Source organism: Kogia breviceps, chromosome 18 (genome assembly GCF_026419965.1).
Source record: "Kogia breviceps isolate mKogBre1 chromosome 18, mKogBre1 haplotype 1, whole genome shotgun sequence".
Taxonomy (NCBI): Eukaryota; Metazoa; Chordata; class Mammalia; order Artiodactyla; family Physeteridae; genus Kogia; species Kogia breviceps.
The window spans coordinates 37740286-37753954 of record NC_081327.1 but is presented as its reverse complement, the minus strand read 5'-3'; the positions used below and the strand labels follow the sequence as shown (position 1 = coordinate 37753954).

Here is a 13669-nt window from a genome sequence, read left to right as displayed (position 1 = left end):
ATAATGACTATTAGAGAAGGAAAGTTCCTAGAGATCTTCTAGCTCACTGTTTTTCCCAACTGTGGTCAGAACTCTGCTGGAAGGAGTTGGGCTGCTTTTAGCTGGGGAACTGACTTTTTCAATTACAGAATTTTGTAGACTCAGAATAGCAAAGGACCTTGCTGCCCATCAAGTCCAGCCCAGTACCCAGGGTCACAATTTTGTATAAGTTGCTGGATAAGGAATGTGGTTTAAATATTTTAAGAAATAAGTGATCAACGTGTTAATAGTGTGTATGTGTGTGTGACTTACACACTTACAGTTTCACACAGTTACAGATATCAAAGCCAGATATCCAGCCTAGGCTGAATTTTGAAAACCTGTTTCAAAATTCAGCCTGGTTTTCTTGGCTGAAGCCTTAAGACAGAGATTTAATAAGGGGATATTGCAGTGGAAGACCTCACAGAGCCTCTGATTTGAGTACAAATAGGACCATTTGCCTGTCACTTCCACACTAATGATCTAAACCCAGTCTAATAAGATGACCCAACTCTACACAACTGTGGACAATGCCATTTTTCTCTTCATTTTCCATTCTTATCATTAAAATTGGTAAAAATGGACTTCACTTGTAATCATTTGAAAAAATTTTTAAAAGATGAAAAGAAAGAAAGGGATGATGGTGTGTGTGTGTGTGGGGGGGTGCATCTGCCTGGAAGGAGAGTCCAGGGGGAACAGCCTAGATAAAGCTTCCTATGAGGATATTAGATTCTTGACATTGGCATGTGATTTTTCCCAAGATCTTTAAGAATGTCAAAATTGGTGCACGCAAGTAGAGAATACAATTCCACCAATAAAATGCAGCAAACTATAGCTGAAACATTTTAATGGCCCACTTCCCCTGCTGAACCTGAATGAATCCAGTGTACTTAATGAGGTGTGATAAGGATGCAGAGCGCCTGCTAGACTCGCTTGCTGGCTCGCATCAGCCTCTCTATGGCCAAATTCATATTTGTTGCTGAAGAAAATTTCAACTCACCACCTAGTGTGGGCCTTCATTGGCACCTGTACACAGGTGGGACTTTGGTATTAGGGACTCATACTGGATCATTTGTTCAGAAGCTATTTGGGAGCATTAGTTTGTGACTCTCTCCACCTGATTTACAGTAAGCAAGAAAACATTCATGCTTCTTGCCCTTGTGGAGCTTGTAGACAATTTGAATTTGTACAGCGTGTATCTTCAGAGTAAGTGTCTAAGAAGAGATAAATAACAAAATGACATTTTCTTCTTCTTAATTTAATTTCACATTGCAAAAGGACAGTCCCACTTAACTTTGAGAGGCCTGTTGCTTTCTGAGTGTAATGGCCTCTGAGAGAACCCTCTCCTATTATATCATAAATCAGTCTCATTGCTATGGCCAGTGCAGCTTACTCTTTTTACTATGAGAAGATAGTAGGAGGCTGTGACTATTTCTAGCACAGAGCAGGAAGTCTGCAGTGTGTGTGCGCGTGCATGTGTGTGTGTGCACGCGTGTGTGTGTGTGTGTGTGTGTGTGTAAATACTTCCCTGACTTTGTGAATATGAAGAGTTGCAAATAAGTGGCTTTCTTGGTTGTATGGAAGTTGCTCAGATTTGATGAAACATTAGAGATACTGTTTCAGACCTTGGGTCATAGTCAGAGGTCTTTGCTGTTATCATTTCATTTGGGGGTGGTGCTTCATCAATGTTTGCTCTCTCTCTCTCTCTCTCTCTCTCTCTCTCTCTCTCTTCCTCTCTCCCTCTCTCCCTCTCTCTCTGTCTCTCTCTGGCCTGGTAAAGTGATGCATTCCTTAATCTTTTTTTTTTTTTTTTAAATCATTGGACTATTTCCCTAAATTAGTGCCCTAATTTCTGTCTGGAGAAAATAGTTGAGTGTAGCTGTTGGATGAATTGCTATAGATTCAAACTGCCTGTGTCCTGACTTCGCTGTTCAGTGGCTTTGTGAATGAGGGCAACTTTATTCAACGATTCTGTGCCTCAATTTCCTAGTTATGAAATATAATCATAGTACCTGATGTATCAGATTGTTGTAGGATTAAATTATATATTACAGGAAAGGACTTAGACCAGGACCTGGCACATTGCAAACTCTCAGTAAGTGTTAGAAATCATCTCACCTGTTTGGATTAAGTTGTGTCTACATGACACGCAGCTCCTGGGGGTGTTGAAGAGCTGAAAGAGTTAGCATCACATGCACGTGACTATAATCATGCCCTTAAGTCCTCAAAGATGATTAAATGCTTCACTTGGCATCAGAGGTATTTGGGAAATATCGATCACACTTTTTCAAACTCAGTACATGTACAAACACATGGATTTACTGTCAGTCACTCAGGAAGTACCTATTGGTTACCCAGTCTTGTTAATAGCCAGTTGCTTACAAAATGATAGTCTATTTTACCGATCTTAACTATTTTAAAAAACAAAGCAGACAGCTCCATATTACTTTTATCAAGGCTGAATAATATGGGCCAAGTGAGTATATTATTATAGTCCTTTGAAAAAATTACACATTTTATCTGTCCTTTGACATCAAGTAGATGAAAAGGCGATAGATTTTCAGGATTTCAAAATTTAAAAAATACAGTTTTATGGTGGTTCTCTATTTCACCTCTACCATTTCTCCATTTCTCCAATAGACCAAGCCCTTGAGAGGGTTAGCAGGCTGACCCAGGCCAGACAAAAATGAGTATAAGACGTGATTTCTGTCTTCAAGGAGCTCAAAGACTTCCTTGGATGCAATGTTGGAAGGGGCAGACCGCCATAATAACAAAGAACTCTACCCGTGGGAGAAATCAAGATGTAATATGGAGTTCTGACGGAATCTGGAAGCCCTCAGAGTCCACCACAGGGAGCAGGGCAAAGTTCCACCACAGTTATACCAACAGTGAAGGGGAGGAGAATTCAGCTGAGGGAGGAGCAGAGGTGCTTAGCCTGTCGGGCTCAGGGAACAGCAGGTCTTACCTGGGGAGGAGGTGAGGCCAGGACAGACAAGCAGAAATGTGTAAGTTCTGTCGTCCAGTGCGAGCATTTCCTGACCTGGTAGGGAACCATTTAGAGTTTAAATATTCTCGAATTCTTTACCTAAAGATTGCTGTCCTTCTAAGAAGTAGGTGGCTCCTACCCAGAAGGAAGTTTCTGTCTTGTCCTGTGCATTACTGTCAAATGTTGAGCTATTTGTTCATTCACAGCAAGGAGACAAATAAGCTAAATAAACTATGGCAGAGGTAAATACTGTTCCAGAACAGATGTGCCCTAGTTGCTTTGTTTACTCCAGCAATTCTTTCCGAAAGTTTTCCAAATGACCCAGTAGATATCCCAGAAATTCTCCTGAAGTTGGGTTATATTTATTTTTATTTGCTTGCCACCTCGTCCTTACCCCCCTCCCACCAAAACAATAAATAAATAAAAAGTTAAAGTGCTGCTATTTTAGGGCAAAAATAAAATATACTCTCTTGGAGAAAGGCTTTTTATTTTCTTTCTATTCTAAGTGTTCCCGCGTCCTATAACAATATAAATAGACTTAAGTGTGTGTGTGATTTTTATAGTGGATGTGTTTAGCTTTTCCCCCTTTTCTGATGTTGAATTCCTTTATTATTCAGTAGAGAAATCATCATGGCAAAGTGGGAAGGCAGATCTTTGGGAGCATGGGAAATTTAGATTTGCATTCCCATTCTGCTGCTAATTAGCTTTGTTATCTTGGGCAAGTTATTTAACTTCTCTGAGGTTTAATTCCCTTCTCTTTTAGGAGGTAGAAACGGAATAAAACAAGCCCCGCCCAGTGCTGCTGGAAAGATTAATTAAAAGAAAAATGCATGTACAGGCACCAAGGCTATATATATTGGGGATATGTAGTGGGTGACAAAACTGGAGCTTCCAGTATTGCAATTGGTAATATGTTAAAGGGGAGAAAGCAAAACTCCATCATTTAGGCGAGAAATAGGGATAAAATGTAGAGTAGCAGGAGGTTTGCTCATATGCTAGATGACTGTTTGTTTATTCATTTCCCAAAGATATTACAAAGGCTGTGAATATTTATTTAGTTCTGCTCCCAATAGCCCTTCTAATAGGGAATTATTTGGGTACAACGAAAGACATTTGTAAATGCGGCTGATAAGACTGACACTGGACAAGGAGTGTTTTGTTGGACACAAGAATTCTATTGTCACTGGCTTCAGTTGTCAAGTGCCCAGGGAACCCAGAATTTATGGTGACAGCACAATGGGCCTTTCAGGGCCCAGCAAAAGAGCTGTGAGATCCCGCTCCCCCGCTTTTCAGGGCTTCTAATCTTTTTATCGGGCCCGGACAATGCCGGATTCAGCTGCTGCCTGCGCCTCCTGACTGTCCATTGGCCATCAGGTATTGTGCGGTAATTACCATGGTGACAATGGACTCTCTCTACACCAGTCCATCGGTGCTTTGGAAAACGGCGAAGGTTGTCACTTTGTATTAAGGTGCCTCTAAAGGCATGGCTTACTTAGAAAAACTACTAAAGAGAAATAAAGATAATCATGCTAAGAGTTTGATTTAAAGGGCCACTGTGTCAAATCCATTTGTAGCCCAGGAACTCTTTTTTTTTTTTTTTTTTTTTTTTGCGGTACGCGGGCCTCTCACTGTTGTGGCCTCTCCCATTGCGGAGCACAGGCTCCGGACGCACAGGCTCAGCGGCCATGGCTCACGGGCCCAACCGCTCTGCGGCATGTGGGATCTTCCCGGACCGGGGCACGAACCCGTGTCCCCTGCATCGGCAGGCGGATTCTCAACCACTGCGCCACCAGGGAAGCCCACCCAGGAACTCTTTATGGATGTTTTCCCGTAATTACAGCCAGACGCTGGGCGTCATCCCTGCACAAGCAGTGAGTAGCCGGCCTTCGAGATTTTGCAGGGAGCCCTGAGCTGTGGGCAGCTGGCAGCCCTTAAAGTCCTATGGGAGCAGAGGTCTAAGCTGAGCCATTGTACTTTGAGGGATCCCTAAACTGCTTTAAAAACTCAGTTTCCGGGCCTTCCCTGGTGGCGCAGTGGTTGAGAGTACGCCTGCCGATGCAGGGGACAAGGGTTCGTGCCCTGGTCCGGGAGGAGCCTGCGCGTCCGGAGCCTGTGCTCCGCAACAGGAGAGGCCACAACAGTGAGAGGCCCGCGTACTGGAAAACAAACAAACAAACAACAACAACAACAAAAAACTCAGTTTCTTCATCTGAAAAGGAATGGTGTGAAAAAATGCTTATAGATTAATATTAATTATATATTCCATGAATGTATATTAATATATGCAAATATATGATTATTCATCAATATATGAAAGCTTATCCATCTACCATAGGGCTCTGTGAACAGCAAATATACAATAAAAGGTAAAACTAATTTTTCAATCATGCACAACTGAAAAAGCACAATCTATACCTTTTCATAATCACAGCTACTAATCATTGAGTGCCTCCTCTAAGTGAGGTATTATATTCATTATCACTATTCCTTACAATAATCCTACAAAAGAGTTATTAATATCCCCATTTTATAGTGAAGAAACTGAGGCTCAAAGAGTTCTTGCCAAAGTCAAATTAGCTTGGAAGAGGCAAAGCCTGGATTTTAAGTCCTGTCCCCTCACATTTAATAGCTTCTTCCCTCATTTTTTTAAAATCGTAATCTACAAATTTATCTTACAAAATATGCTTCACCATATGGTTTTGGAACTTGGGCGATAACAGAAAAGAAAAACACCTAGTGGTGAGTATTTAATTGGGTTTATTCATCCCTTCAACAATGTCAGGAACATGTGACACTGATAAAAGGAAGAAGCCCCCACCTGCAGGGAACCCAGGCTCTACTGCCTGTGCCCCTTCTCCTGTCTTGCTCCTGTGGAGCAAGAAAAACACACAACAATATCAACAAAACAACTTGGTGTTTCTAGATCAACAGAAAAGTATATGGCCTTTGCTTGACTTCTATGCCCAATAAAAGTTTCAAAAACCTGATATTTTATTGTTTAATAGTCATGTATTTAATCATAGTTTGTATTACTCAGCTCCATACTAAAATATCTCAAATTCCCTGTTGTGTTGTTATACCAAAAAGTAGAAATTATGTTATCACATCCTAGAGAAACGGGCATAATTCACCCGGGGAAGTAGGTCTCGTTATGGGTTCTTAAAGCTGGCAGGAAAGGAGTAGATTTTTTAGTGATTTGGTCTGCTGCTTCCTTGCTCTATGAATTTGGATATTTACCACTTAGCCTCAGTTTTTTTCACCTGTAAAATGGAGCTGTCACTCTCTCCTTGGGCTACCCTGCTCCACTTAATGGCAATTCTTTCCCTTTTATACCCATCACCCCTGTGTCATACCTATATACACAGTTAGTGGCCTGAGGATCCTGAAGCATGCACTGATGGAGTAAGTGGGTGGGGACTATTTTAATCTAATTCACATATACTTTCAGCCCTTATCCTCCCCCACAGCACTATATGTTGGTGTTTTTCTTGCTGGAGTGCTGTTGACCATGATCCCGGCACACACCTGGCCGGGCTGAGCCCACATTCCAGAGGAAGACCCACACATGGAGAGCTATAAGCCAGGGTATTTGACTTGGAGCAGAAACTCTAAGAGAGGGATGGCAGCGTGACTCGTGGGTCAAAGGGAAGGATATGGCTCTGCACGTGCTGAGTCTTCAATACAATCAGAGCTTCAGCAAAAGAAATTTGCCACAATCACGTGCCCATCTGTCCCTGAGTTTCCTCCTTGATTTTGATATGCTTGCCAAGTATTTTCTCCATCCCACTTTACACCCTGGGCTTCATGGTGTTCCTCTTCCTGATTTCTCAGTCTCTGAACTAATATATGGCATGGAGTGTCTTCGCCTCTAAGAGGTTCAGTACTATGCGTAGCCGAGCACAGCAATGGAAGGGGCTGGTAGAGAGCAGTGGTTCCCGTACTTGAAGAGGGCCCGTGATGGCATGCAAGACTTGGGAAATGAAGGGAAGATGCCCTGAGAGTAGGTAGAAGTGGGTGCAGCAGGGCTGCGTTGTATTTTTCTGTCTCAAAAGGGACCACGTGATTCCAGGCCTCAGGGGAGTCATTAGATGTGGGGCAGGTCTTGGGGGGGAGAGGGAAAATGAACATTCCAACCAAGAACACCAATGCAGAAAGAGAACATCTGCACTATACTTGCCCAGCCCTCTCAAACCTAATGAACTCTTTTTTTCCCATCAATTCTGTCAAAAGCACAAAAGCAACTTAGATTTCTTCTGTTCATTTTTTTCTAAGAAAGATGGTATAATTGTATACTACAGACATTGTCCACAGAACCCAAAGCCCCTCTTTCTCAAATGTTTGCAATGATCAGAATTCATAGACAATTCACCCATTTATTTTTGCTTTCCTTCCAAGGCTCTTAATTGTCAGTGCAAGCTTTTGGTGAAAGGAGTTTTAAAGGAGATATTTTGCAGGCAGGTAAAGAAGGCAAGCCCGAGTGGGAGTGCAATTCGTTTTTATAGATTTGAGAAACTTTTAAAAGCACAATGGCTGTATCCTGAACTGACTGGAGACCAGAGAAGAAACACAGGCTATGAAATCTGCACTGCTGGATTCTGATCCCACCTTGGGTGTTATGGGCTGTACACCTTGGGCAAGAGTTTGACCTTTCTGAGTGGTGGGGTGAGATACCCTGATGAGTTCATGATACCCAGAGTGGATATATGCATTTAAAGAGAATACATTGGTAAGGACTGCAACAAATGCCAGTTCCATCCCTGTTTATGGTCTCCTATTCATCCATTTCTGGGTAACATACCACCCCCAAATTTAGTGTCTTATAACAACTATTTATCATTACCTCTTACAGTTGAGTTGAGTGAACTCATCTGGGCACTTGTTACTTGGGCTCTCATGCTGTGTAGTCAGATGGCTAGAGTCACATGAAGGTTTCAGTGGGTTGGATGTCCAAGATGGCACCTTGACTTACCATCTGGCTCTTCAGCTTAGATGCCTGGAACAGCTAGAGATGGCTGGGCATCTCTCTCGCTATCTATGCAGCTTCTCCACATGGCTAGCTGGAGCTTCCTCACAGCATGGAGGTCTAGAGCATTCAGACTTCAGACATGGCAGCTGACTTCTCCCAGAGCAAGCTTTCCAAGAACACAAGACAGGTTACCAGGTTTTTATGACTCAGCTTCTGAAATCATATAGTATCACTTTTGCAGTGTTGCATTGGTTACCCAGGGGCAACTAGGAGTCACATGGAAAGGGACCACATAAGGGCATGAATGTCTGGGTGTGTGATTCATTGGGGGAGGGCTGCTGGAAACTGGCTACAACGTGGTCGCAAGTTGCATCCTTCCTTATCAGTTATGTGCTGAATGAACTGCCCCCTGTGACTCCATATGCATCTGCTACTCTATCTTTGACATCCTGGAAATAGCACACATTAGGACAGTTTTCCTGTTCTTGATACAGTCACCAAATCAAGGATCCATGAACAGATTTCAGTAGATGTACAGTTCATCCTCAGCCCTTCACCAGAGGGTTTTTCACATGTTCTTGTTGTCCTTGTTTGTTTTGGAGAAGGCATTGTGTGTGAGGAGCTGCTAGGTGGAACCAAGATGAGGCAAGGAAAAGAGGATTTAGGAAAAATGAAGGATAATAAAGTCAAAGTAAGAAGCTATTTAAGCCCTTAATGCGGCCTGAGTTGATCCCAGAAGGTAGAAGTTCTGGAGAGGAAGGACATTCAAGAACTCCTTTATGCTGTTGTGTTAGGGACGCTATGCCAGCCGCACCTTCCTTGGTTCAGTGCCTCGGTTTTGGAAGACAACAGCTGTTCAGACACTCCATATTCCTCTCTTCATTCATTCAGCAAATATACATTGAACAGCTGCTCTGGGCTAGGAAACGTGTTAGACACTTCAGGAGATGTGAAGATGAATCAGACCCAAATCCAGGCAGAACACAGCCCCACACAGAAACTCCAGAATGTGGTGCAGAGCAGGAGGGGGGCGGAGAGGAATGTAGTCTTGACAAAGAATTGCAGCTCTGTCAGCCCAGTGCTCTGCTTTGCCAGCATGGGATGACATCTCCTATCACAACTGCCACCACTGTCACTCTTTGCCCTTGAGTCTGTCATTCCATGAGGATTCGACAGCACCAGAACAGTGCTTCTCCCTTTAGGAAGGAAGGAACTTGCTTTGGACGCCAGTAAAATGTGGATTCTATCAGCAACCGGCCCTAAGACTTCCTGTCTCCCCTACAGGTTTGTTGTTAGTGCTAGAGCAGATGCGTGTAAAGTATGTAGCGTATTATAAGAAGTTGGATGTATGACTGCTTTTATCTTTGTTATCAAAGTTCCAGATGCACAAATCGTTCATCAAACCATCCTGTGGTTACCTCTAAATCCATGACAAGTTTTTCCCACTTGGCACACAATTGTGATAATTTGTTTACATCTTTCCATACCTGGACCGTTATTGTCTGAGAAAAGTGTGTCCTATGCAACTGTGTACCCCCAGTGTCTAGTAGTGTATCACTTTATTGATTCATGTCACCTCTAGGTTACTAACGATCCTTTCACTTTTTGCAGAAATCACTGTATATTCGGCTCCGTGGCCTCCTGACAATCATTCCTGTTGCCATTTGTTGAATGACCAATCAGATGGGTGGAGTTTTGCGTTATAGAAATTGGCAGCAAGTATCCAATGGGTGAAGAAGGTAAGACGGACCAGCGTTACTGAGTGTTTCAAATGTAACTATATTTGTGGAGATGGAAATGATGGCTTCCAGGCCCATCACACGAACCTGCTGTGGTTTGAACCTTCACAAATCCAGAGTAGAATTTGACAGGGAAATAGGCCTGGGCTTTGAGGAGTGTGATTATTCACTGTGGTTATTGGGTTATCTCTATGGAGCACCTATTATGTTCCTGTACAAGGATGATGGTAGTTTTTTGTTTTGGGGTGTGTTTTTTTTTGACTATAGAAGGTTCAGAGGAGAAAGAAGGAACTAAAGGGGGTTATAATTCCTTAGCAAGAGCTCGCCTGGATAGCAACCGACATGTTGTTTTTTTTCCCCTTTTCTTCTTTTGAAACGAATTCTCTAAATATGTACAAGGTGGCTTACATCCCACGAGGAAAAGAGATCGCTAGGAGGCTGAACCTTTTAGATATCAAAAGACAGAGCACTAGATCATAAGCCAGGAGGATGACTTCAACTCCAAGACCTGGCTCTGCCGTTCATTGTCAGTGTGCCCCTAGGTTAAGGAGCTCTTCTCTGGGACACAAGGGTGGTTGGATCCAGAGTCTCTAACAGTCCTTAAGTCTTAGGATTCTATCAATGTATTTACCTCCTTTATCTGCTCAGTGGTAACTGGAGCTATATTTTATAGGATGTCCAAATATTCATATAAAAATTTAAGAATTAGTTCTACCAGCACGACTTTCCACACTTTAGTGTCCTAGACCCATCCTTCCACGTGTCGGTGGCTCATCTCCACGTGCGTGCCCACCAAGTGCCTTAAATGCAGGGGCCAAAAAAAGTCATGATTTTCTCCTCTAAAGCTTTACCTTGTCCTGTGTGCCACATTTCAGCCATAGCACCCAAATTCACTCACATCCAAAACATGGGAGGGATCCCATATGCCTCCCAACCCCTACCTCCAATAGTAATTGATTCCTGTTGATTTACTCTCTGATTATCTCTGAAACATTTTTATTTTTCTCTATCCCCACTGCCACCATCCAAATGCAAGCCAGATCCCCTTTCTCCAAGATTTTGCTGCAGTTGCCACCTAACAGATCTTTTTGCCTCCAGTGTTACTTCTCCCCCCGTCAGCTCCAGCATGATCCATCTTTCATACATATCCTGAACAGTATCCCTAAATCCAGAAAGTATGTTACTTTGCTACTTAATCGCTTTCGATGTTACAGATCTGAACTCCTTCTCAGGCTTCTAGGACCCTTCGTTGATGGGGCCACTGTTCTGTTGTCCAGAGTCACTCTCAGCTGCTTTCTGCACACCCAGCCCTCACTGTACACCTCCACTCTAGGATCTACTATAAGGCACAACCTTTATTTCCCCAAAGCCCAGTAATCTCCCTCTCTTCACAAGCTAAGTTTTACTCATTTTATACCTTCACTTGGACCTCACTGTCTCTAAGGAGTTCTTTCTGATCCCTGAAGACTGGGCTTTGGGTGTCTCTTAGGCTTTAGTCATCGAGACTACACCATTCACTGTGATTCCCACATTGGGTTGTAATTGCCTGTTTAGTTGTCAGTCTTCCCAGCTAGACCTGAAGGTTCTTGAGGATTATCCTTATTTTGGAACCACCAGGCTCCCAGTTGCAAGCACTGTATCTAGTGCAAAGTAGGTTCTCAATAAATATTTACTAAACGTATGAATAGAGACTTTAAGTATAGTTTGAATAGAAGATGAAGAAGGGGATCTGATGTTACCACAGAGAGAAAAGTCACAATGTTGACAGCTAACAGGTATTGAGTGCTTACGATATGTCAGGCACATAAGGTCTTTAAAGGTATCACCTCCCTTAATCCTTGCAAAAACCTACTGTGATAGATTCTATTAATATCCAAGATATCACAAATGAGAAAACCGAGTTTTAGAAAAGATAAGTAACTTGCCTATGGCCATATTGCCATCCTTTTATCCTTGGACGTTTTTATCCTTGGAGGTCTGACTTTAGCTAGAGCTTTTATCTTTGACTACTCCTTTCCTTTGTCTTCCCCAGAATTAATCTGGTCCATTACGGACAAAAAGCATTTCCTCCACGTAAGGCTTAAGACTTTTCCTGCAGCCCACACAAGCTATTTTTACTTAGATGGTCAGCCCCTGCGACTGGGGCGTGTAAACCTTTGGTGATTTTCAAGGTGTTTTACACTCACATTTTAATGTGGGTTTGTTCTGGGACAAAATTTCAATTTGGGGAGCGCCCCAACTCTTTCTCCCATGTTCTGGTCAACGTTTGTCATGGGAATAAACCAATGCATGAAAATAAATACTCTTAGTGAAGGCAGAGCCATGCTTTCTTGCAAATGTACCAATATGACTTGGAAATCATGTGGCCAACTCCTCTCACATTAGCATATTTTGCACTCATTTGCTCTGAAGCCTGGCTCAGCAGAGGAAACGCATCCCTCCTCTGGAAATTCCTGTGAATGATGATCATCTCACTTCTGCCAAGCCAAACGGATCTCTTCATTTCATCCAACCTTTGAATTCTTCAGTAGGGCTTGTGGCTGACATTTCCTTTTTTTCTTGGTAATAGGGACAATTAGAATGAGGTATCAATGAAGCAGAGTCAGAAGTTAAATAGAAAGTACTTCAATTTAATTTCTCTTCTAGGAAATCGTTTAGTTTCTTTTTTTTTTCCACTTAGAAATTAAGAACAGCCTGTTTCGAAGAGTTCTGTATAGCTTTTATTCCAAAGAGAGGAAGGTAAACTATTCTAATGTTTGTAGCACCCTTAAAAAAAAAACACAGCATGGTACAGATGGAACAGTCCTTTGATCTTTCAGGATAATCTTCTTGTTTTAGACATAGGATTTTTTTTTTTTTTTTGCCTAGAGGGAGGAAAGGACTTGGATCATACTATTAAGGCTGTGGAAGAGCAAAATGAAACTTACCTACAACTTTGGCTCAAGACTCAGATTCTTGATCCCCAATCCATTCAGGATGGCAGCATTCCTTTAACAAGTGCCTGTGATGTGCCAGGATACAGGCAGGCAGGAAAGGCTCTTTCCCTTTCTTCAAGGAGCTTACAGTCAAGGAACTCTGTATAAAGCACTCAGAATCCTAGTGGGAAGGGAAGAGAGGGGGATGGGAGGTAGAGAGAAAGACTTTTCACAAATGGTTGTGAAGTGGTTTGGACTTAGGGATCAACTCTCTGGCTGACTTCAAGGGAAATCCATTTCAGCTTCCGTTCCTGGTACATTTTTCTTACTTAGGCATCTCCTCAGAGCAGGAGAGGAATGACCTGAGTAGCTACAGGACAGAGCTTCCTGGCCCTGCTACCTCACTGAGCTTTTAGTAGGGCGTTGGGGCACAGATTCGAATGTCTTGAAACGAAAAGTATTTGCTGTTATACTCACGACAAGTGTGCACATGTTGAGACCTTCCTGACTGATAATTAGCAGGGGCTGCTCATCACAGGCCACCCAATTATCTTTCATTTGCATAAAAATCAATCCCCAAAAGCCCCCTGGGGGGGGCCCCCCCGCTCACCTGTGCTGGAGCAGCCACCAGGCTCTGCATTGTCCCTAACAGTGTGAAGTGTCGGCAGCCCGCCTCCTAACCCCCTCTGCCTGCTGGGTCTCTCTGTGAAGGCATATTTCCTATTTTGGGATATAGGCCACTGTGGAGAAAGAGGCCAAGTATCTGTCTGTAGCTGGTGCCCTGAGAGTCATAAACAGACACTCAGTTCACTTGCTGACTCCTTTGCAGATCTTCAGTGTGTACAGTGTGACTGTCACTAATGCAGTCAACTAAGGGATACAGGAAGCTCTCATGTGCCAGGTAATGTAAATATCCCACCTTTGCCAGAATCAGTACTAAAGGACAAACTTCAACCGAAGCCATGGTTCTCTGATCTTGCTTTATTTAAGGAATGGTGAACAAAGTGCACAGACCCTCCTGATGAGGACGGTGAGAGCTGAGGTT

At 42.9% G+C, this 13669-nt stretch overlaps 1 protein-coding gene across 2 annotated transcripts in view; it reads left to right on the top strand.

The window, feature by feature from the left end:
• The window catches only part of CDH11 (cadherin 11), a 146837-nt gene that overhangs the window by 51754 nt on the left and 81414 nt on the right, over nt 1-13669 (top strand). The window contains exons 1-2 of one of the 2 annotated variants that reach the window (XM_067020115.1): nt 9048-9254; nt 9582-9709. The gene's annotated coding sequence lies outside the window, so the exon portion shown is untranslated. Of the gene's footprint in view, nt 1-9047; nt 9255-9581; nt 9710-13669 lie in introns of those variants that run through there. The other variant, XM_059043679.2, reaches the window with a different exon arrangement.